The following is a 22,772-nucleotide window of genomic DNA, read 5'->3' as shown; positions in this document are numbered from 1 at the left end:
AACTCTCAGAATCGTCGTAGCTTCCTCCAATAATTTAAAAACCTAAAAAAATTCTTTGCTCATGTCAAAAGTGTCATCTGCCTCAAACGTACTTTAAAAATCGTGATCCCACACCAAATATATAATTCAAAGCTCTCATAATATCACAATGGGTCCGAAAAATATGAACAGTTCACAAAGCACAGACAAAATACAATTTCGTAAGTGTGAAGTTATCCAACGGTGTAATTACGTAAGCCGGCCGAAGTGGCCGCGCGGTTCTGGCGCTGCAGTCTGGAACCGCGAGACCGCTTCGGTCGCAGGTTCGAATCCTGCCTCGGGCATGGATGTGTGTGATGTCCTTAGGTTAGTTAGGTCTAACTAGTTCTAAGTTCTAGGGGACTAATGACCTCAGCAGTTGAGTCCCATAGTGCTCAGAGCCATTTGAACCATTTTGTAATTACGTAAACATCTGTCACTGCTGTAGTAAAAAAGTTTGTCTCTCTCAGTTAAATGATCAGATAGCTATGTAATTTATGTGTTAGAGGAATATGGTACCGATGTGTAAAGTTGTATAAGCAAATACCATATTAGCTAGGGCTCCTCGTGCTTGCCAAACACATGATACACAAAGTAAGCGTGTACCCCCCTGAGGATTAATGTAATTATACCCTCAGGTGTTACAGATTACAAGAATGGAATGAAATGTATAACGGAAAACCTTTGTATCATTGTACTTCAAATATCTTTAAAAATAAATGATTTAAGTACAAAATTAATCACCCAAATACGTGTCCTGTAGCGCTATATGTGCGTCTTGCTGTAAGATAATCTCTGTGGAAGTGTCGTAGTTATTGTCCTCCGAAAGCTAAGTTCTGCAGAAGTCAATGTACATACCTCATGATAAACAAAAGTGTAATGCTTTGCGTATAGATATCTTAGTTATTACGCTTATTGTTGTGATGAAGAAATTACTGTGCTGTAACGTATTGTTGTGCTATGGAAAAGGCTGTCTCATTGTAGCTATACCACAAAAGTTACTACTAAAACATGTTTTACTTTCCAGAATAATACAGAAAAACTGTGCAGACATGAAACAGAAACACCGCAAAAGCAACATTGTAAATTGTCACTCATTAGTAGCGTCGTGATAAAATCGTGTAGCTGTCACATAAACTAACCACTGTCTCATCTGGTATCTCACAGAAAGTACCTTAAATCCAGAATGTATTTTCAAGTAAACCAAAATGTTGCATTAGAATCTCATTAGCAGTACCAGTATATGTTCTAAGCATGTGAGCCTTATAGTCGTTACGTAATCGTGCAACTAACAAGCAAGAATGTACACACACAATAACACTGTGTCGTCTGTTCGCAATAACAATGCATTCGTAATTTCTGTTTAAATAAGTTCTCTTGGTTCTTGACTGGATATTTAACTTCAAGCATTGTTGCATGGTAACAGTTTCTAAAGCATACTAGTAACGTGAAGTGAAACTTTTTATGGCAAAGACAAAGTTAAAAAGCAGATTATCTTTCAATAAACGGTTTTACATGTGAAACGTGGTGTAAACCTTTACTCTTCCTAGTACGCAGAGTTTCAACTTCAACGAAATTATCGTGTGGTATACGTCGGATTCTGTCAGGTCCATTGTAAACTAGAAAGAATTTGTGACTCAAGTGTTTCTTCTTATGTGACAATGAATGAGCTTTATGAGAACTTTCTGACCAATATATAATTTCTTTGCATTTGCTTTACCGTGTGGTTTTCTCCTTTTGTTTGCTGCAGTTTTTATATTTTTAAGAGCCAAATCAATTACGTCTTTGTGTCGAAGTTTACGTGTATTCGGGAAAGGTGCAAGCTCTCTGATTCTGTTCGGTGGTTCTTCATTCTTTAGTACAAGAGTAGGTGGTAAAGCAGTGGAATCATGAGGCATTTCATTCAGCGCATTTTGAAATAAGTGTAAATATCTGTCCCAATGCTGATTCTTTCTGTGACAATAAAGTCTGCAAAGCTTATTGATTTCTTTCACCCGTTCAGACGGGTTACAATGTGGTGAGCACAATGAAATAAAAACAGGTTTGATTTTATGATTCCGAAGCATGCGTTACCAAACAGCAGATCTGAATTGCGGTCCGTTATCTGAAATGACTTTACTAACATGTCCAACTTCACGTAAGAAATTTGTAATAAAGGTGTTGGATACAGACCATCCAGTGGCTTTACGTAACGGAGTGAAAGAAACAAATTTTGAAGTAAGTTCAACATCGACTAGAACGTACGTAAATCTATTCGATGTTCTGACAAGGGGTCCCAAGAGATCAACAGCAGCAAATTCTTTTAATTTAGAAGGAATAATAGGAAACAACGGAGCACGATGTGAGATAGTAGATGGTTTCGCCTTTTGACAAAGTTTACAAATAGACAAGACTCTTCGAATTCGCTTTTCCATATTGTTAAAATAACAAGTCGTTCGAAGAATATGATAACATTTTCGTGGGCCAAAATGTGCGTAGCTGAAATGAATGTACCAAATGAGCTTATTAACAAAATCGTCTGGAATGCAAAGTACCCATAGCTCGTCATCAACAGTGCAGTGTTTGAAGAGTATGTTGTTTCTAACCAGGTAATAATGCCGCTTCTGAGTGTGTGTCTTTTCATGCCATTTACTTTTGATGTCTTTCCAAATTGGATCTTTATCTTGTTCATGAGCAATGTCCTTTCAAGATGTGGTGATGAAGTTTTCAAAGGCGACTTTCTGAATGTAAAGAATACTGAAATTTTTTTCAATGTTGCCTTCTGTGTTACTTTTCTCAAGCCCAGCCGGTGCGCGTGACAGTGCGTCCGCAACAATGTTCTCCTTGCCGGGAATGTAGACTATAGTGAAGCAGAATTCTTGCAGAAACAATGCCCAACGTTTTAACCTGTCATGATTTAATTTTTTAGACATACGAAATTGTAATGCACGATGATCACTGTATACTTTTACGTGCTTACCAGAAAGAAAGAAACGGAATTTGTTAAATGCCCAATCGATAGCTAAAGCTTCTAATTCAGTAACGGAATAATTTTTTTCAGATTTTGTTAGCACTCAGCTAGCAAAAGCAATGGTTTTCTGAACAGTAATGTCATTTTCTATGGCTTCTTGAAATAAATGGGCACCAAGACCGAATTTAGAAGAATCCGTGCTAAGGCAGAAATCTTGCGACAGATCTGGATGAGCTAGTATTGGCGCGTGAAGTAACGCTTCTTTCAAAGAATTGAATTCCAACTGTGCTTGTTCATCCCAGTTCCAAATACTAATTTTTCCAGTGAGAGAACAAAGTTTTGGTGTAACTAGAATTTGCATATTCAGAAAACGACGGTAAAAATTTACGAGACCAAAAAATTGCGGACTTGTCTTTTTGTGGATGGAACTGGAATGGCTCTGATTGCTTCTAACTTTTCAGGATCCACCTGAATGCCTTCAGAAGAAATAATATATCCCAAAAACCTCACGTTTGACCGACCTAATTCAGACTTTTCCAAGTTAACTGTAATTCCAGATTCTGCAAAAATATGTAACATGCTGTTGAGGATGCGATTGTGTTGTTCCCATGAGGCTTCTGCTATCAGAATATCGTCCACATATAAGGTGATGTGACGTTTTAAGAACTAGGGTAATATGGAATTTAGCCCGCGAATGAATGCTGCCGAAGAAATGTTCAAACGAAAAGGAAGTTTCCGAAACTGATAACAAACGCCGAAAGAAAGAAAAGCTGTGTATTTTCAACATTCTGGATGAAGTTCGATCTGATAAAAGCTGGATCTGAGATCAATGGAAGACAACACTTTTACACCATTAAAATTTTGAAGAAGTTCTTTCATCGTCTGCGGCCTGACCGTTTCAGGAATAATGATAGTATTGATTTGTCTCGAATCTAAGACAAGCCTGATCGATCCATTTTTCTTCTCAACAACATGTAACGGATTGTTGTAAGAGCTTACGGCAGGCTCAATAATGCCCTCGTCAAGCATAGATTGTATTTCTGTTCTAACACGGTCCCTATAATGTGCTGGAATTACGTATGGTCTAACACAAAATTTTGTATGCTGACGAACACGAAATTGGTACTGAAATCCATTGATTGTTCTTGTTTTGTGAGTAAAGACTGTGGAATGTGCTTGTAAAATCTCAAAAAGGTCAGTGTCATTACAATTCTCAATTGTTTGAATTTTATTCTGAGTTAACTCATTAATTTCAAATATGCCGTCGATGTCATCCCTGCCAGTACTTGCAGAGTGATTGTTAGTGTCTAGTTCCATAGAAAATTGCGAACTGTTCTCTAACAGAAGGTAAAGCCGATTGATTTCCTCGTCATGGTTTGAGAGCCAGTCTTCAAATTTCAAAGCTATTGACTTACCTTCTTTCTCTAAACTTATTTCAGCATCGTGAAAGCTTAAGATTGCTTTGTATTCATTCAAAAAGTCTACTCCCAGTATAATTTCCGTCGACAATAATAGAACAATAAGAGAGTTCATAGAGAAGCTGTGGCTTTGACAAAAGAATTCTAAGTTGGTTTGTTGGTGTACATCTACACTTTTTCCAAAGATTGCACCTTGTAATTTAATCTTACATAACGGAAGTGTGGGACAATCGTTCGATTTGTTGCATTTGCTAAAGGCTGTTTCACTAATTACTGAAATGGGACTGTCAGAGTCAAGTACTGCAGTAAATTTTACGTCATTTACTGTAATGTGAATCACAGGATATACAATGTTGTTATGTTTTACGTCGTGTTCTTGGAATAAGATGTCCCTAATGTCTTCCATTTTTACGTAATTACTAGCTACAGCAGCTGCGTCGTTAGTGTCATACGTACGTTTTGTGGCTGCCAGCGGTATGAGTCATTGCCTATTGTCTCTTTGTTGGCCCGCGTCGTTATTGGGGTTTGGAGACCTAACTTCTACAAATTCACCTTGCCGAGAGGGCCCTGCCCTGTTTATATCCCGCCAGTTCTGATGCAATTCAGGTCTGTCGTTACGATCACATCGTCTGTCGTCATGTCGGTAGTTCCTGTAGTTTCTTTTTTGTCGGTTAAGTGGTGGAGAATTTCTCCCTGAATCGTAACTGCGCGCTGGACCGTTGCGTCTAAAGTTATTCTGTCTCCCGTAATAATAATTGTTTTGGTTCCCATATTGTCTGTTTCTCTGATTGTCTCTGTGATAGTCATTACCATGGAGAGGTGACCTTTCCCTGTAATTATTACTACTCTGCCAACGGTTGTCATACGGGTGGTGTCTGTTTTGGTCACGATTTGTGTTGTGAGAATAGCCTTGTCAAGTCCAGTTATTATTTCTGTCATCGCGGAATTGTGACGGATGTGACCTGTAATTGTTGTGCTCCTGTTTTCGCGTTCCGCGATTGTCAGTGTCAATTTCCAGTTCTTGTAAGAGCCCCTGAAAAGCTTCAATGTCGTCTTTGCAACGCCCTGCCAAAATAATATGCCGTAAATGTTCAGGTAATTTGATTAAGCAAATGCGGATGAGTTCTGAGGGGCTGTATGGGTTTGACAGGTACTGATTCTTGTGCAACATGTCTTCTAAATATTTCACAAGACTGGAAAATTCAGATTGTTCGAAATGTTTCATCATTATGATGCCATGTTTTACTCGGTCTTGTGTGGCTTGAGACCAATATGCTGAGAGGAAGGCATGGTAAAATTCTCCTTCACTGTGGCAATTGTGAAAGACCGATCGCATTCTTACAGCTGGTTCATTCTCTAAGTAGCCACACATAAATTCTAATCTGTGTTCTAATGACCAGTTGTGAGGAAAACAATGAGAGAATTGATGGAGCCATGCTTGTGGATGAATGTCGTTGCCAGAATTCTTAAATGTTTTGAATTTACGTGTAGTAATGAACAGCTTATAGTCAAAATCATCATGTCGGCGAGTCACATGTCGGTCATTGTTACGTCGTTTCGGCGGTTCCATCTCAAAATTCGGTGTGCCTTGCCAATTTCTTTCATAATTTCCGAAGTGTCCTGTGTTATTATTTTGTGGTTGTTCCGTATTTCTAAGTCCCTCTTCCCGTGTTGGAGCGCGAGTGTCCTCTGAAATATGTAATTTTTGTATTACTTGTGTCAGCTGATCTTGTACTTCCCGGATTTCTCTTTGGTGTTGCGTATTAATTTGATTCTCATTTTGTTTGAATTTCCTAATTTGTTCGCACTCTTCTGTGTCATTAAAGACTACCGGCTTTATGTCATTCAGATAATCATCTACCTTCGTAGATAACTTATTTAGCTGATCCGAAAGTTCAACTACTTTCTCCGATAATGAACTAATTTCCTCCATGTGTCTTTCTACTGTGTCCTTTAAGTTTTCCTGAGTTTTTGCAAGTTGCATAACCGAATCGGTAGATGCAACTGAGTCAGTTTTAGCTTGCAAGGTCTCATGATTTTCATGAACAATGGTTTGCAGTTCTTTTATGGCTGCTTCGTGATTCTGTCATGCATTTTCATGCCACGAAAAAATAGTATGAAAATGCTCACAAATTTGTGTTTTTACGTCATTACAGACTTTTTGACATTTCGATTCAATGTTATGTAACTCAGTAGTTAAATCTTCACATGTTTGTTCAAGTGTGGTGTCTAGCTTTTGAAGCTTTTGCTGTGTTTGTCTCTGATTTTGTTCCATTGTGTCTAACTTTTGAGGATTTTGTTCCATTGCGTCTAACTTTTGAATATTCTGTTCCATTGTGTCTAACGTTTGAAGATTTTGTCCCATTTGTTGCATTAATTGTAATAACAATGCATTAGTGTCTGGAATCTGTTCCTCTATGCTTTTCGGCATTGCATTTGCACCGGAAACATTCATATTTTGACAAGCAGAAAATGTGTCTTGACTTATTTGAGAAAACGGTGAGGACGCAAAACCTGAATCTACAGTATTTGCAAGATTGTGTCCTGTCATTTCGGATTTCTGAGGCGAGCTGTTGCCGACCGATCGATCGATAATGCTTACCTGTTCACTAATTGTTTCACTGCCTACGCCATTGTTTGCTGCCCGCTCCATTTCCTTATGCACAATTACCAAATTACTATGTTGAATATTAGTTAATTCATTACATGGCGGCTCTAACGCACTACTTTCGTCTTCACTGTCATTTCTCAGTTTACTTTGGAGCCAAGTATTACGTTTTTCACACGCCATTATTGTCACAATACAGGGTGATTCAAAAAGAATACCACAACTTTAGGAATTTAAAACTCTGCAACGACAAAAGGCAGAGCTAAGCACTATCTGTCGGCGAATTAAGGGAGCTATAAAGTTTCATTTAGTTGCACATTTGTTCGCTTGAGGCGCTGTTGACTAGGCGTCAGCGTCAGTTGATGCTAAGATGGCGACCGCTCAACGGAAAGCTTTTTGTGTTATTGAGTACGGCAGAAGTGAATCGACGACAGTTGTTCAGCGTGCATTTCGAACGAAGTATGGTGTTAAACCTCCTGATAGGTGGTGTATTAAACGTTGTTAAAAACAGTTTACAGAGAATGGGTGTTTGTGCAAAGGGAAAAGTTCTGGACGGCCGAGAATGAGTGATGAAAATGTAGCACGCATCCAGCAAGCATTTGTTCGCAGCCCAGGAAAATCGACTCGCAGAGCTAGCGGAGAGCTGCAAATTCCACAGTCAACTGTATGGAGAGTCCTACGAAAAAGGTTAGTTATGAAACCTTATCATCTGAAATTGGTTCAAGCACTGTCTGCAGCTGATAAGATTAAAAGAGTCGATTTCTGTGATTTTATCCTTGCTCAAATGGAAACAGATGAATCTTTCGTTTCAAAGATTGTGTTTAGTGATGAAGCAACTTTCCACACTAACGGGAAAGTCAACCGTCACAATGTCTGTATATGGAGCACTGAGAATCCGCGGGAAACAACTCAGTATGAATGTGACTCGCCTGAGGTGAACGTTTTCTGTGCCATTTCAGCCAATAACGTTTTTGGTCCCTTTTTCTTCGAAGGTGCTACTGTAACTGGACTACAGTATCTGGAGATGTTAGAGAATTGGCTGTTCCCTCAGCTCAAACAAGAAGCACAACAATTCATATTTCAGCAGGATGGAGCGCCACCACATTGGCACTTATCTGTCCGTAACTACCTGAACGTCCACTACCTGAGGTGATGGATCGGCCGCCAGGCAGCCCGTGACAGAGCACTTCATCACTGGCCTCCAAAAAGCCCTGATCTTACCCCCTGAGATTTTTTCTTATGGGGGTATGTTAAGGATATGGTGTTTCGGCCACCTCTCCCAGCCACCATTGATGATTTGAAACGAGAGATAACAGCAGCTATCCAAACTGTTACGCCTGATATGCTACAGAGAGTGTGGAACGAGTTGGAGTATCGGGTTGATATTGCTCGAGTGTCTGGGGGGGGGGGGGGCCATATTGAACATCTCTGAACTTGTTTTTGAGTGAAAAAAAAACCTTTTTAAATACTCTTTGTAATGATGTATAACAGAAGGTTATATTATGTTTCTTTCATTAAATACACATTTTTTAAGTTGTGGTATTCTTTTTGAATCACCCTGTATTTCACACGACGTCACAGAAAAACACAATTTGAAGAGGAAAAATAGGGGAACACATTAACATAGCACTGAAAATAATATCTAGTTAATTGCAAGCGCAGCTGCGAAATACTTGGTGCAAGTCTACATGCATGCCACAACTGTTTTACTGTTCAACAATTAAAGGCTGCAACTACAAAGGAGATTCTCTCTACAATTACGCGCTAGCAACAAACAAAATCTACACTAATTACACAAACTACAAGAAAAAATCAGAAGATTCCAGTGAGGTATCCTCGGCTAAGGGTCGACATATGAAACGTCCCCTTTGAAAAATTATATATGACTGTGCTTAAACTAACAATATTTTTAGCGCAACGCAATCTGACTTTCAGAAATCCCTACAAAAGAATGGCCCTGACTAACATTAGCCTATACCTTTCACAAATCACTTACCTCACAAAAATCTTCATTACTCGAACTACTGCAATACAGCGAGCGCCACTACTTCCTGCTAAATAAAAGATTCAAAATACGGAAGGCACTAACTACTGATAGGCATAGTTAGCAATTGAAAGATGTTAATAGAGGACAAACAATGTATTTACCTTAATAGTCATAATATATATAGTAGTTCATGACATCCTGTGTTACAAATTTCAAAACTCCGCCATCTCTCTCCCCGCATCCACCACTGCAGGTGGCTCACCTCCAACTGCCAACGCTACGCGCTGTTCACATCCAGCTGCCGCTGCCTAACACTACAATGGCAGACAACAATGCAAACTAGCCACGGACTGCACACAGCACAGCCAGTGATTTTCATACAGAGCGCTACGTAACGTTGCCAATAAGAAAACATAAACAGCCCACTTACATGGGGATCTGAGTTCAAATCCCGTAATGGTCACCGTGTTGAGTTTTCCACGAACTGAAAGCTGAAATGACCGCTTCACGAAAAAGAAAGTCGTGTTTGACTGTTGTCTGGAAGACCAAGAAGGTCAGTTCCGCTGCCTTGAAGGGGTTTTATTCCTCAGCGCACAGTGGCCCCTTTGCATTTTGGAGTGAGAGTTGTTGAGTGTAGGTGAATGCAAGGGATGAGTGTAGAGAAGAGAGAGGGTTAACACTGACGCCGGTGCATAGCCTTACACCTTTCGAAAAGCACCAAGGGAACCGCAGAGTTTAGCGTCCCTACCCGACGGACGTATCGCCATCAATGGGCCTCATCTCACAGACAAGTCGTGGAATTTAATCCAAGGCAGGAGAACAAAGTCTGGTGATCATGAACTTTACGCCACTGGGAGCCCTGGCCGACCATTTACTAGTAATGAAAATTTTTTTCCATCTTCACCAGAAATAAAATTGGCTGTCTCCTAGTCGAACGCCATCACACAGGTCTACGTTAGCGACGTCGGGTACTGAGATGGGCTTCTGTTATTCGATCACGTCCAATGACTTATTTTCCCAGTGCTCCATCTTTCAGTCTGTCAAGGAGAATATTTAGGAAGTATCTAACGTGATTTTATCTATTGCGAAAGTGATACAAGTAATATGAATCTGAGCCGTGGCGAACTGGGGCCAGACTTATTCTGTTCATGCTTCGCTGAGATCGAGTGTCGTCGAGGTAAGCTATCTTTTCTTTTCGCGTGTCTTATCTTGCGGCTTCGCAGGCGAAGCGGGTTGGTTGTTAGCCTTCGACGGGTAACCCTCGAGATCTCGTGACATTCGCAGGAAGATGAGTGTCAACGGCTGCCGAACGAGTGTGATGACCGTTCCACGCTGTGGTGTGAAACTGGTTGGGCGTTTTGCCCGCATGGGCAGCTTGGAGATACAAATTCTGTGACTTCGCTGGGAACAAAATTTGAAGGGATGCGGTGAAGCTGTGGAACCCGCCCCCTCGTATTGCGTACCTGATGTGTAATAAGTCGTCATTGTTTGTTCATCGACGCACTCGGAGATTTTAAACTTTATTACACTACTGGCCTTTAATATTGCTACACCAAGAAGAAATGCAGATGATAAACGGGTATTCATTGGACAAATATATTATACTAGAACTGACATGTGATTATATTTTCACGCAATTTGGGTGCAGAAATCCTGAGAAATCAGTACCCAGAACAACCACCTCTGGCCGTAATAACGGCCTTGATACGCCTGGGCATTGAGTCAATCAGAGCTTGGATGGCGTGGACAGGTACAGCTGCCCTTGCAACTTCAACACGATACCACAGTTCATCAAGACTAATGACTGGCGTATTGTGACGAGCCAGTTGCTCGGCCACCGTTGACCAGACGTTTTCAATTGGTGAGAGATCAGGAGAATGTGCTGGCCAGGGCAGCAGTCGAACATCTTCTGTATCCAGAAAGGCCCGTACAGGACCTGCAACATGCGATCGTACGTTGTCCTGCTGAAATGTAGGGTTTCGCAGGGATCGAACGAAGGGTAGAGCCACGGGTCGTAACACATCTGAAATGTAACGTCCACTGTTCAAAGTGCCGTCAATGCGAACAAGAGGTGACCGAGATGTGTAAGCAATGCCATCCCATACCATCACGCCGCGTTATACGCCGGTATGGCAATGACGAATACACGCTTCCAATGTGCGTTCACCGCGATGTCGCCAAACACGGATGTGACCATCATGATGCTGTAAACAGAACCTGGATTCATCCGAAAAAATGAAGTTTTGCCATTCGTGTACCCAGGTTCGTCGTTGAGTACACCATCGCAGGCGCTACTGTCTGTGATGCAGCGTCAAGGGTAACCGCAGCCACGGTCTCCGAGCTGATAGTCCGTGCTGCTGCAAATGTCGCCGAACTGTTCGTGCAGATGGTTGTTGTCTTGCAAACGTCCCCATCTGCTGTCTCAGGGATCGCTACGTGGCTGCACGATCCGTTACAGCCATGCGAATAAGATGCCTGCCATCTCTACTGTTAGTGATACGAGTCCGTGGGGATCCAGCACGGCGTTGCGTATTACGCTCCTGAACCCACCGATTCATTCTGCTAACAGTCATTGGATCTCGACCAACGCGAGCAGCAATGTAGCGATACTAGAAACCGCACAATCCGACCTTTATCACAGTCGGAAACGTGATGTTACGCATTTCTCCTCCTTAGACGAGGCATCACAACAACGTTTCACCAGGCAACGCCGATCAACTGGTGTTTGTGTATGAGAAATCGGTTGGAAACTTTCGTCATGTCAGCACGTTGTAGGTGTCGCCACCGGCGCCAACCTTGTGTGAATGCTCTGAAAAGCTAATCATTAGCATATCACAGCATCTTCTTCGTGTCGGTTAAATTTCGCGTCTGTAGCACGTCATCTTCGTGGTGTAGCAATTTTAATGGCCAGTAGTGTATTACGGCGAGACTTTCATAGTGGAACCTTAAGACGGTGTGGAAGAGTTCAGTTGGCCTAATTAAATGGTAGCCGTTACTTGAAAATTTTCTCAGAAGTTTTACTAGTGCTTCGTGTTTCTTGCAATCAAATAATTTTATGTTACTGTTTTTAAAGCGTGCAATCTATTAATACAGTTGTCCATGTGTGAGTCAAAGGTTTTGCCGAGTGTTTCTATGTTTCAGAGTTATTGGAATGTCTTTCTGATTCGGGCAGAAACTTTTAATTGTGCCAGCACCTTGGCGGGGAGTGAAATGTCATCCGAGGTCTAGGCCTGGCAGTGTTTAAGAACCCGGGCACTACCGGAGTTATTCACATATCTCATTCTAAAGTTTAGTATTTATCTTCTTTCCGTCAAGGCGGATTAATAGACATATACGTATATTGTATGTGACCTGTTTGTATATGAACTTGTTTTATGAAATATTTGGGACTGCAACTGGCTAAACCTTAAACTGCATAGCATCTGCTGACTTCCTTGTGCAGCCTTTTCTACTAATTTTTTATTAATACTTCTGAGCAGGTAAACATTTATTTTCCAAAGATCAGTGTGTCTGTTGTAGATTTTTGTATTTAAGTGATTGTATCATGTTATGTAATGGCATCTTAGCTTGGCACTAGTGTTCAAGTGTTATTAAGTGTACCCTTTACCTGTAATTGTTTCATTATATCTATTTTGAGGGAAGTCCTATATGGAAGTTTGTAGTACTCAAGTTTGTCAGTAACCATATTTTCTTAATTTGGAATTGTTTCTTAGACTACTGGGTACGATGGGTTTCTAACTGTATCTGCAAAGTTTTAACTAGTGGCGCGACCACAATTTGTAATTATCAATTTTTTTTAAACGGTTGTTGTCAATAAACTGTCTTAATTATAAATTGTGACTACCAACCATGATTCCATCCCGCTTCCTCTTTTATGGTATTTAAGATATGGTGTGTAAGTGTGGTACGATTAAGGAATCACGTATCAAATTACGGACGTAAGCAATTTAATTAAATCAGGCCTACTTTTACATAATTAGAAGTGCTAACAGCAGTAAAGCAGCGCCGTCGAGAATCACAAAGACGAGATACATACAATAGAAACTTATGCAACTGTGTATACATTAAGGGAACTTTGGAAGCAACCGTTGCTTGTACATCATCTGCAATTAAATTGTCGCAAAGCTAGACTTCAGTTGCCCGGAGCACTATTTCCTCTCGTTTACAGCAGACGGAACCGATGGTGGGTTTTGGATAGCGGTCCGTATTTATAGAAACGAATGGGCAGGAGGGGGCGGGGGAACTGAAATAGCTTGAACTCCGCCGAGGCCGCTCGATTCGTCCTTGATCGAGGCGAATGTCGAATGGCTAGCGTGCCGCTTAATTGCCTTCCCCGCTCGTGAGACATTCGTCCTCGTATCGGGTCTGCCAATCGCAACGGCGAGTTCGATAGGCGTCCATTACAACAGTGCTATACAACACGCCATTCTGATAAACTTAAGCCGTTAATGTGACTTAACATCGCCGCTTGGCTGAGTTCCATGACATCTAGTCTCGGTTGTATGTCACCCTAAATTAGTAGGTGGACCACCAAGACGCAGTTAGCTCCGGTATTGTTTTTTTTTTTTTTTTTTTTTTTTTAATTCAGCGGTTGAAAGTTCTGTCTGCTAAGAATTCGGTTGAATGACATCATTGTCCCTAGAGACCATTCGACTCGTATTACCCAGTTTATTTAATTTCAACTGTTAAATATTAGAATGTTTCTTCCTTTTAACGGCTACGAAGGGATAATTTTTATTTATAAGACCACAGCAGGTTTAAGAGTGTTTCCTGCATCATTACGCCGGCTGGGGTGGCCGAGCGGTTCTAGGCGCTACAGTCTGGAACCGCGCTACCGCTACGGTCGCAGGTTCGAATCCTGCCTCGGGCATGAATGTGTTTGGTGTCCTTAGGTTAGTTAGGTTTAAGTAGTTCTGAGTTCTTGGGGACCGATGACCTCAGAAGTTAAGTCCCATAGTGCTCAGAGCCATTTGAACCATTTTTTGCATCATTACGATCAGATTATAACTACGTCATAAATTGTTTTTTTAATATTTCGTGCGAGATTTTATTTGCAATCTGTTCCTTGGGACGCCAGTTGGAAGGGGAAAACGAAGACCGAGGCGTAAGAATGTAATAGAAAATCTACAGTGATCTCAGTAACATTTCACAACAGTTACGTTTCTGTAGTGCCGGTACCAGTATTAAAATCAGTGTTAATTTAGACTAAATGCGTGTTGCTATGTATTTAGCGCCCCTGTCCGTCATCTGGCGATCATTCTGAACTCATTAAAACGTAATACTGCTAGATATCTTAGAACACTCCAGGTTCTCAAACACGAAAGAAAGATTTAAACGATTGCAATAAACTCGTCCACCACATTATAGTCTTTTTTTTATCATTATCTGCCTTCACAGCATTAAATTTAGCACCTTTCAACCATTACGCTAGCCCACAATATTTTCCAACAACTAATATAAAAAAATCATTCCCGTGCTTCCATGAAGACTTCTTCGTAAATACCCACTTTCTTCCCATGTAATGGCCTGAACATAAAGTGCATAATTTAGCAATAAACAGATCCATAAGCGCTAAACGTGAACACTGTCATTATTTGGAAGATAGTCAGTTCCCACGTATTCAAAACAAAAAATTACATCTTACGTGCTGAAAACAGGTGTACCTATGGAAAACTAGCATAAATTATGTGACCAACTTACTTTATATCATCATGTATGAACTACTAGTTGTAAATTTATCTACGTACTGAGCCATAAATTTAATATGTACAACTTCCCCCTATAACTACAGATTATCGGACCTGTTTTCAGACTGGAATAAAAACAGTCTGGCTTAATTGTCAGACTGAAACGGTGTTTCGGAAGTACCCTAAATGGGTGTTTTAGGATCAGTATTCGTAAACATCCGAAGCTAGAAAAAAAAATACCACAAACAAATATTTGTTGAGTCATGGCCGCTTTGATTGTAGATGAGGCCAGTGGTTTAAGCAGGCTGCCTTCCTCTTGACACTCATTGGTGATTCCTTATTGGTTGTCTTTGTGTTTGTACTTAGTCTTCCGACCATTATGCTACACCAACTCTTCCGAGACGCTACACTGGAGATTCGCGCATTCAACCTGAACGATGAAGAAACACTAATGAAAATATTAAAAGACTAACTGATTAAAGACGCATCCAGGACGGAACTTCAGAAGAAATTGAAGCAAGTGAAGACCCCACTGCGAGGTCTCCCATGGACTTTCGGCACTGCAGCACTCGGCAGGCTGCCACTTGGCCACGGATAAGATGCGACGGCGAGGCTGCACCAGCGGACCAAGAAACCCCGAATATCGCCGCTATAAATCCTGGCGATGCACTTAACAGAAGATGCTGTGACCTGGGTGGACCGACAAGAGGTGCCACCTACCTCTGCCGCGTGACCGACCTAGCTGGATTTGATGTAAAAATGGAACCACTCCCAGCAGGATTCGAAAAGAGGACACATGGCGAAACATTTCCGCAATCCAGCGGCGTGCGTCAAGTGAGCTGGGAACCGTGACAGCCGCAACTACCGACTCACCAAAGACGATAAATCTACATGTGCCCCCTCAGCAGGTGCTGAGCGGGGCAAAAAGAAGACGCGGAAGGAAAGACCGCAATCACCGACTGCTTTATCTCTTCCTGAAAACTGCAACGGGCCAACAATCGTCGCCGTTCCAGCGCCGCCGCGAAGGCGACCAAAGAAGAAGACGAAGATAACCAACGATAAACAGCAATGAAGGAAAGGACATGATATCAAGAACGTGGAAGGCAAACAAACTGTAAATCATTCATTTTCAAAATTTCACTACAGTGTAACTTCAAAAAACTCATTTTTATAAATTTTATACCAGTATCAGTGTGTTAATGTATAGAACAATTTTAAACATAAAAATAAATAGATATAAAATAATGTCACCTGACCTATGGCCAATCCAACAAAGGGAACATTATATGCAAGCTCTAGAATGGCCCACCCACTTCCCCAAGACGGGTCAGAACACTGCTGCAGAAGCAACGAAAAAAGCATGGCAAATTGAAAGGAAAGCAAAGTCCCCAAAGTTCGCGAAGTTTTACAGAAACACGAGATTTAGTACGAACTTCAATGCGAGATGCTTTTAATAGTATCTACAACAAAGAGATTCTGGTAGTGTATAAAATACACCAGCGGCAAGATGCAATCAATATCTTCAATGCGTGACAACAGTGGTGATGTCACTGGTGATAATGCCACTAAGCCAGAGTCTCTAAACACGGTTTTCCGAAACTCCTTCACAAAATTAGAAGAAGGAGACATTCAAGAATTAGAATCATGAACAACTGCTAACATGAGTAACTTAGAAGTAGATACCCTCGGTATAGTGTAGCAGCTTAAGTCACTTAGTAAAGGGGAGGCATCCAGTGCAGATTGTAAACTAATCAAAATCCTTTATGCTGTTACACTAGCTTCATGCATAGCAATCATACACAACTGTTCGCTCGTTGGAACATCTGTACCTAAAGGCCGGGAAGTTCCACAAGTCGCAACAATACCCATGAAAGGATTCAAATGACTCTGAGCACTATGGGACTTAACATCTGAGGTCATCAGTCCCCTAGACTTAGAACCACTTAAACCTAACTAACCTAAGGACATCACACACATCCATACCCGAGGCAGGATTCGAATCTGCGGCCGTAGCAGTCGAGTGGTTCCAGACTGAAGCGCCAGAACCGCTCGACCACCGCGGCCGGCTCCAAGAAAGGAAACTGGAATAATCCGCTGAATTGCAGATCCACTGGCGCATACTGGTAAATATATGTTGGGACATTAGCACAGCATGTTGTTTTAATTACGCGAAATTTTATTTGTGACTTGCTGGCTTTCCTGGCAACGTCACTATGCGGCTTTCAGTGTTGCAAAAAGGATAAACATCTCTCGTACAAGATCCGATGATGACAGTGCAGATCTGTCGAAACTGGTAATAACAATAAAAAGAATTACTAGTGATCTTCGTAAACTCGATTCTTCAAGAATGATATTAGCTTCAGATCGTGGCTAACGACTGACATATATAGCTTCCCACTTTGATATCTCCTGTTAATTTCGTTGTTTCGAATGATGAAACACAGTTTATAAGGCAACATTTCTCAACTATTGGCGAAGGATTAAGTGTTATAAACGGAATAAACCTACAGATCCAGCCAAAATCTGGATGATTACACTCCCAGCTACACAAAGAAAGACTGGATACACTTGGATAGGTTTGGCAGAGGTAAGGTATCTCTTGGCCCAAATATACCGTGCTACTCATGGCCAGTAATCACTAGTATTTTTTAAAATTATGATTCCGTTTGCTAACAGCCGCCTAAAGGTCTGAGAGGGAACTTACGCTGATAACGTGGCTGTCGTCTGTCTGTTGCTGATACAGATGTAGTTCGGCTTGCACAAAAAGACATCTGTAGGTGTAGCTGAATCGCCCTGTATAGAGGTATGGCAACATATGGTCTTTGCGTTACCTTGCTGAAATATAACGTCACAGAGACATCGAATGTAGGGCACTGTTACTTGCCTTAATACATCACAAATGTAGCAACTGCGGCCCATAGTTATGTAAACCAGAGGTGAAGGTTTTGGGTACACCTGTATTACGATGCCGAATGCAATCTAGAAAGATTCGATCCCCTGGGAGACTCCATTCGCGGATGTGGCCATTATGATGGTTAACGCAGAAAACAGACTGGCTTTTAAAGCTCGCATGGTGTCACTCCTGCGTGCAGTGATGTGAGTGGGGTTACCATTGTCTGTGCGCCTTCTCTCTGCTGCCGCGTCAGTGGTCACCGCGCTGACAGTCCGTGCTGCTCCAGACGTCACCACACTGTTCGTGTGGATACTTGCCTTGCATCAACGAAGCCCACTCTCTAGTTCAAAGCATGTGATGTGGCTGTACGATCCTCTACGTCCGAGAGAACTATATTTCTGCCCAGATGCTGGCGTGTGGAGCCACCGAAATAATGCATGGCATTGAATTCTGGCCTCCTGGATCAGTCGATTCGATATTCGGATGGCAGTGTTGGGCACCTGACCAACTCGAGCAGCAATATCGCGGAGAAAGCAGCAGTAATCGTGGTAGGCCGCGGCTCTGTCACTGTAGAATTACGACATATGCTATTAGGAATTACTCACAAAAGGAATAAGGAAAAGTTTCCAGTCGGTGTGGTTCACGGTGTGAGAGTGACTACTTGCCGTGTCTCGGCCAGTGGGCCACTGCGGGCCTCAGCAGGCCGTCACAGCCTGTAATGCGCCGTGCAACTTTCCAATTAGGCGCGATTGATGTGCGGTCGCTAAGTTATGAGCGAGGTGTGGCGCGATGGAGATGTATAGGCGACATACGGGCACGTAGCTCCTTGTGATTCCCAACGAACGGAGCCGCGTACGATACCGAGTTTCCTGTATTATGAAAATGATTTTGTAATCAGTACGTATTATAAAAATGTATTTATACAGAGTGGTCCATTGAGCATGACTGGGACAAATATCTCACGAAATAAGCGTCAAACGAAAAAACTACAAAGAACGAAACTTGTCCCGCTTGAAGGGAGATACCAGACGGCGCTATGGTTGGTCCGCTAGATGGCGCTGCCTTAGGTCAAACGGATATCAACTGCGTTTTTTTTAAATAGGACCCCTCACTTTTTACTACATACTCTTGCAGTACGTTAAGAAATATGAATGTTTTAGTTGCTTTGTGATACGTGGCGCTGAAATAGTCGCAAACATACAGCTCACAATTTTAGACGAACAGTTGGTAACAGGTAGGTTATTTAAATTAAAATACAGAACGTAGGTACGTCTGAACATTTTATTTCGGTTGTTCCAATGTGATACATGCACCTTTGTGAACTTATCATTTCTCATAACGCATGTTGTTACAGCGTGATTACCTGTAAATACGACATTACTGTAATAAATGCTCAAAATAATGTCCGTCAACCTCAATGCATTTGGCAATATGTGTAACGACATTCATCTCAACAGCGAGTAGTTCGCCTTCCATAATGTTCGCATTGACAATGCGTTGACGCACGTTGTCAGGCGTTGTCGGTGGTTCACGATAGCAAATATCCTTCAACTTTTCGCACAGAAAGAAATCCGGGGACGTCAGATCCGGTGAACGTGCGGGCCATGGTATGGTGCTTCGACGACCAAGCAATCTGTTGTGAAATATGCTACTCAATACCACTTCAACCGCACGCGAACTATGTGCCGGACATCCATCATGTTGGAAGTACATCGCCATTCTGTCATGCAACGAAACATCTTGTAGTAACATCGGTAGAGCATTACGTAGGAAATCAGCATACATTGTACCATTTAGTTTGCCATCGATGAAATGGGGGCCAATTATCCTTCCTCCCATATTGCCGCACCATACATTAACCCGCCAAGGTCGCTGATGTTCCACTTGTCGCAGCCATCGTGGTTTTTCCGTTGCCCAGTAGTGCAGATTATGCCGGTTTACATTACCGCTGTTGATGAATGACGCTTCGTCACTAAACAGAACGCGTGCAAAAAATCTGTCATCGTCCCGTAATTTCTCTTGTGGCCAGTTGCAGAACTGTACACAACGTTCAAAGTCGTCGCCATGCAATTCCTGGTGCATCGAAATATGGTACGGCTGGAATCGATGTTGATGTAGCATTCTCAACACCGACGTTTTTGAGATTCCCGATTCTCATGCAATTTGTCTGCTACTGATGTGCGGATTAGCCGCGACAGCAGCTAAACCACCTACTTCGGCATCATCATTTGTTGCAGGTCGTGATTGACGTTTCACATGTGGCTGACACTTCCTGTTTCCTTAAATAACGTAACTATCCGGCGAACGGTCCGCACACTTGGATGATGTCGTCCAGGATACCGAGCAGCATACATAGCACACGCCCGTTGGGCATTTTGATCACAATAGCCATACATCAACACGGTATCGATCTTTTCCTCAATTGGTAAAAGGTCCATTTTAAAACCGGGTAATGTATCACGAAGAAAATACCGTCCGCACTGGTGGAATGTTACGTGATACCACGTACTTATAAGTTTGTGACTATTACAGCGCCATCTATCACAAAGCGAAAAAAGTGGTCCAACTAAATCATTCATATTTCTTTACGTACTACACGAATATGTAATATAAAGGGGGGGGGGTTCCTATTCAAAAAAAGCGCAGTTGATATCCGTTTGATCTATGGCAGCTCCATTTAGCGGGCCAACCATAGCGCCATCTGGTTTCCCCCTTCAAGCTAGATGAGTTTCGTTCTTTGTAGTTTTTTGTTTGATGCTTATTTCGTGAGATATTTGGCCAGTCACTATCAATGGACCACACTGTTTACTTGTGTAGGAGGTATGTATGCATGTATGGATGTGCCACACCTCCTTCTAAACCACTGGGCCGATTACAACCACACATGACGCACGTATCGCTTACTGTCTCTAGATAACTGCCCTGAGGGTAAGAATCACCTAACTATCAAAGGGGATCGGTGGGGTGAAAAAGCAGTGTAGAAAAACTCACGAATGACCGTACTTCATTCATCCAATGTTTGAGAATGAGAGCGCTAAGTGAATTGCAACAGACTTTACACAGAAGCTGAAACGTTTACGAAGCTACTTCTCACTGACAACCCCCACGAAATTATTGAAGGAAAAAAAGTTGGTCACATATTACGTTTTCGTTATTGGCAGAGTAAAACTACCACATGAAGCATGAAGTTTTAATTTATTACTTCGTTACTACTAATTATATTCTGGACACAATCAGCAGACGCTATTCACATATACCACTGAATGTACCAGCAACATTTTATTATTGTACAACAAGTAGTTCGGGAGATATAATGTCATAAACACAGACATGCATGAAAAGCTGCCGCGTCATGCAAGACAATTAAATTTATTTCTTCGTTGCTACCACCTCTATTCGCAACGCTTTCCGCAGACACTATTCACATACACCGCTCTATATATTCATCGTATAACTCATGGTTCATGAATACGACGTCATAAACTCTGAGCGGTGTGAAAATGAAACTGCAGGCCGAAATTCGCAGCAGACACAGCTGAAATATATGCTCAGATATGTGTGAAATATGTTCAGTTTATGTGTAATTTATTCGACACGTGCATACGCTTGCAATGCCACAAGTAAGATGCACATTCTACATTCCAGGAACGATCTCAATTAAATATGGTACAATCTCCTATTGTGGTAAGCGTGCTAATGCAGATGGACACAGGTAGGAGAGAGGAGTTGGACAGAGAGAGGCTGAAAGGGGATGGACGGAATGAGGGGACAGGAGGACAGAGAAAGGGAAGAGGATGAGATGAATAAAGGCAGAGCTAGGAAGTGATAGGCACAGAGGATGCGAGTAGGAGACGAACAGAGAGAAGGAGTGGAGTGAATGGTCAGGAGATGTAAAGAAAAAGGAGAGTAGAGAAGATGCACCGAGAAAGAAAAGAGGAGGAGATGGACAGAGGAAGCGGATGGAGGAGACAGAGAGAGTAGCAATAGGAGATGGAACAGAGTAGGGGGTGGAAGAGGTGAACAGAGAGAGTGAGTGGAGGAGATGGATACAGAGGAGATGGATAAAGAGGAGATGGATACAGAGGAGTAGGAGATGGACAGTGAGAGGAGGAAGGAAGAGATGGACTAACAAAAGATTGGAAGAAATGCATACTCAGGCAATGCTGGATACTAAGCTAGTGTTAAATAAACTGTGTAAACCATGCAGTATGACCAAGACGTAAGGATCAGAAAAGGAGACCAAAGACGAAACACTCGGATTACGAAAAGCGTAACACAGCGAAGAGTTCTGTCTCTTCTCTTCGACCTCTTCAGTACATCAGACAGGCATTGAAAGAATTAGAAAGCATGTCGCGGAAGAGGGTCAGAAATTCAGGGCGAAAGAATATCGATGGTAAAACTGACTGACAACATGCTATACTCATTAACAGTGAAAGAAGAATTACCGGACGTACTGAATGAAATCAATCTATTGAGTGTAGTGAATACTAAATATGGGTTCAGAGTTAACGAAAGAAATGCGAAACTGTTAAGGAGTAGCACAAATGAGACCAGTGATAAACTTAACAACAAAGCGGGAGACCTCGTAGTACACGAAGAGAAGCAATTCCACTACCTTCGAAAAAAAATTTCGGGTGAAGCTATGACTAGCACAAGCAAAGAAAGCATTCCTCACCAAAAGAAGTCTACTCGAATCATATGCCTTAATTCGGGGAAGAAATCTCTGAGAATATTCGTCTGCAACCCAGCACGGACCATGGGAACGCCGGAAATGAAGTGAATCTGATGCTACAGGATGATGTGTCCATTAAGTGCACTGACAATAAATGTGGAGGTTCTCCGCAGATTCGTAACTGAGAAATATATGTGGAAGGCCCCGAGCAGGAGATGGGACACGATGGAAGAAATTTTGTTAAGACGTCAGAGGGTAGCTTGCATGTTATTGCATAAAAGACGGAGGTTAGAATACATCCAGCAAATTATACGTACAACGAATAATTGAGAACGGTGTGTGAAACGATGAGATTGGCACTGGAGAGGAAAACGTAGCGGGATGCATCAAACGAGTCAAAAGTTTGATAGCAAAAGAAAACGAACTTCCGTTCGAAATTTCGGACAACAAGACAAAACCCATGAACTTAAATGTCCAGAACCTATTACTTGTAGTACAACAAGTTGTAATATACCAACCGTCATTTTAAACTCATTCGA

The sequence above is a fragment of the Schistocerca serialis genome, chromosome 4 (assembly GCF_023864345.2).
Source record: "Schistocerca serialis cubense isolate TAMUIC-IGC-003099 chromosome 4, iqSchSeri2.2, whole genome shotgun sequence".
NCBI classification, from domain to species: Eukaryota; Metazoa; Arthropoda; class Insecta; order Orthoptera; family Acrididae; genus Schistocerca; species Schistocerca serialis.
Note: the sequence above shows the minus strand (reverse complement) of the source record.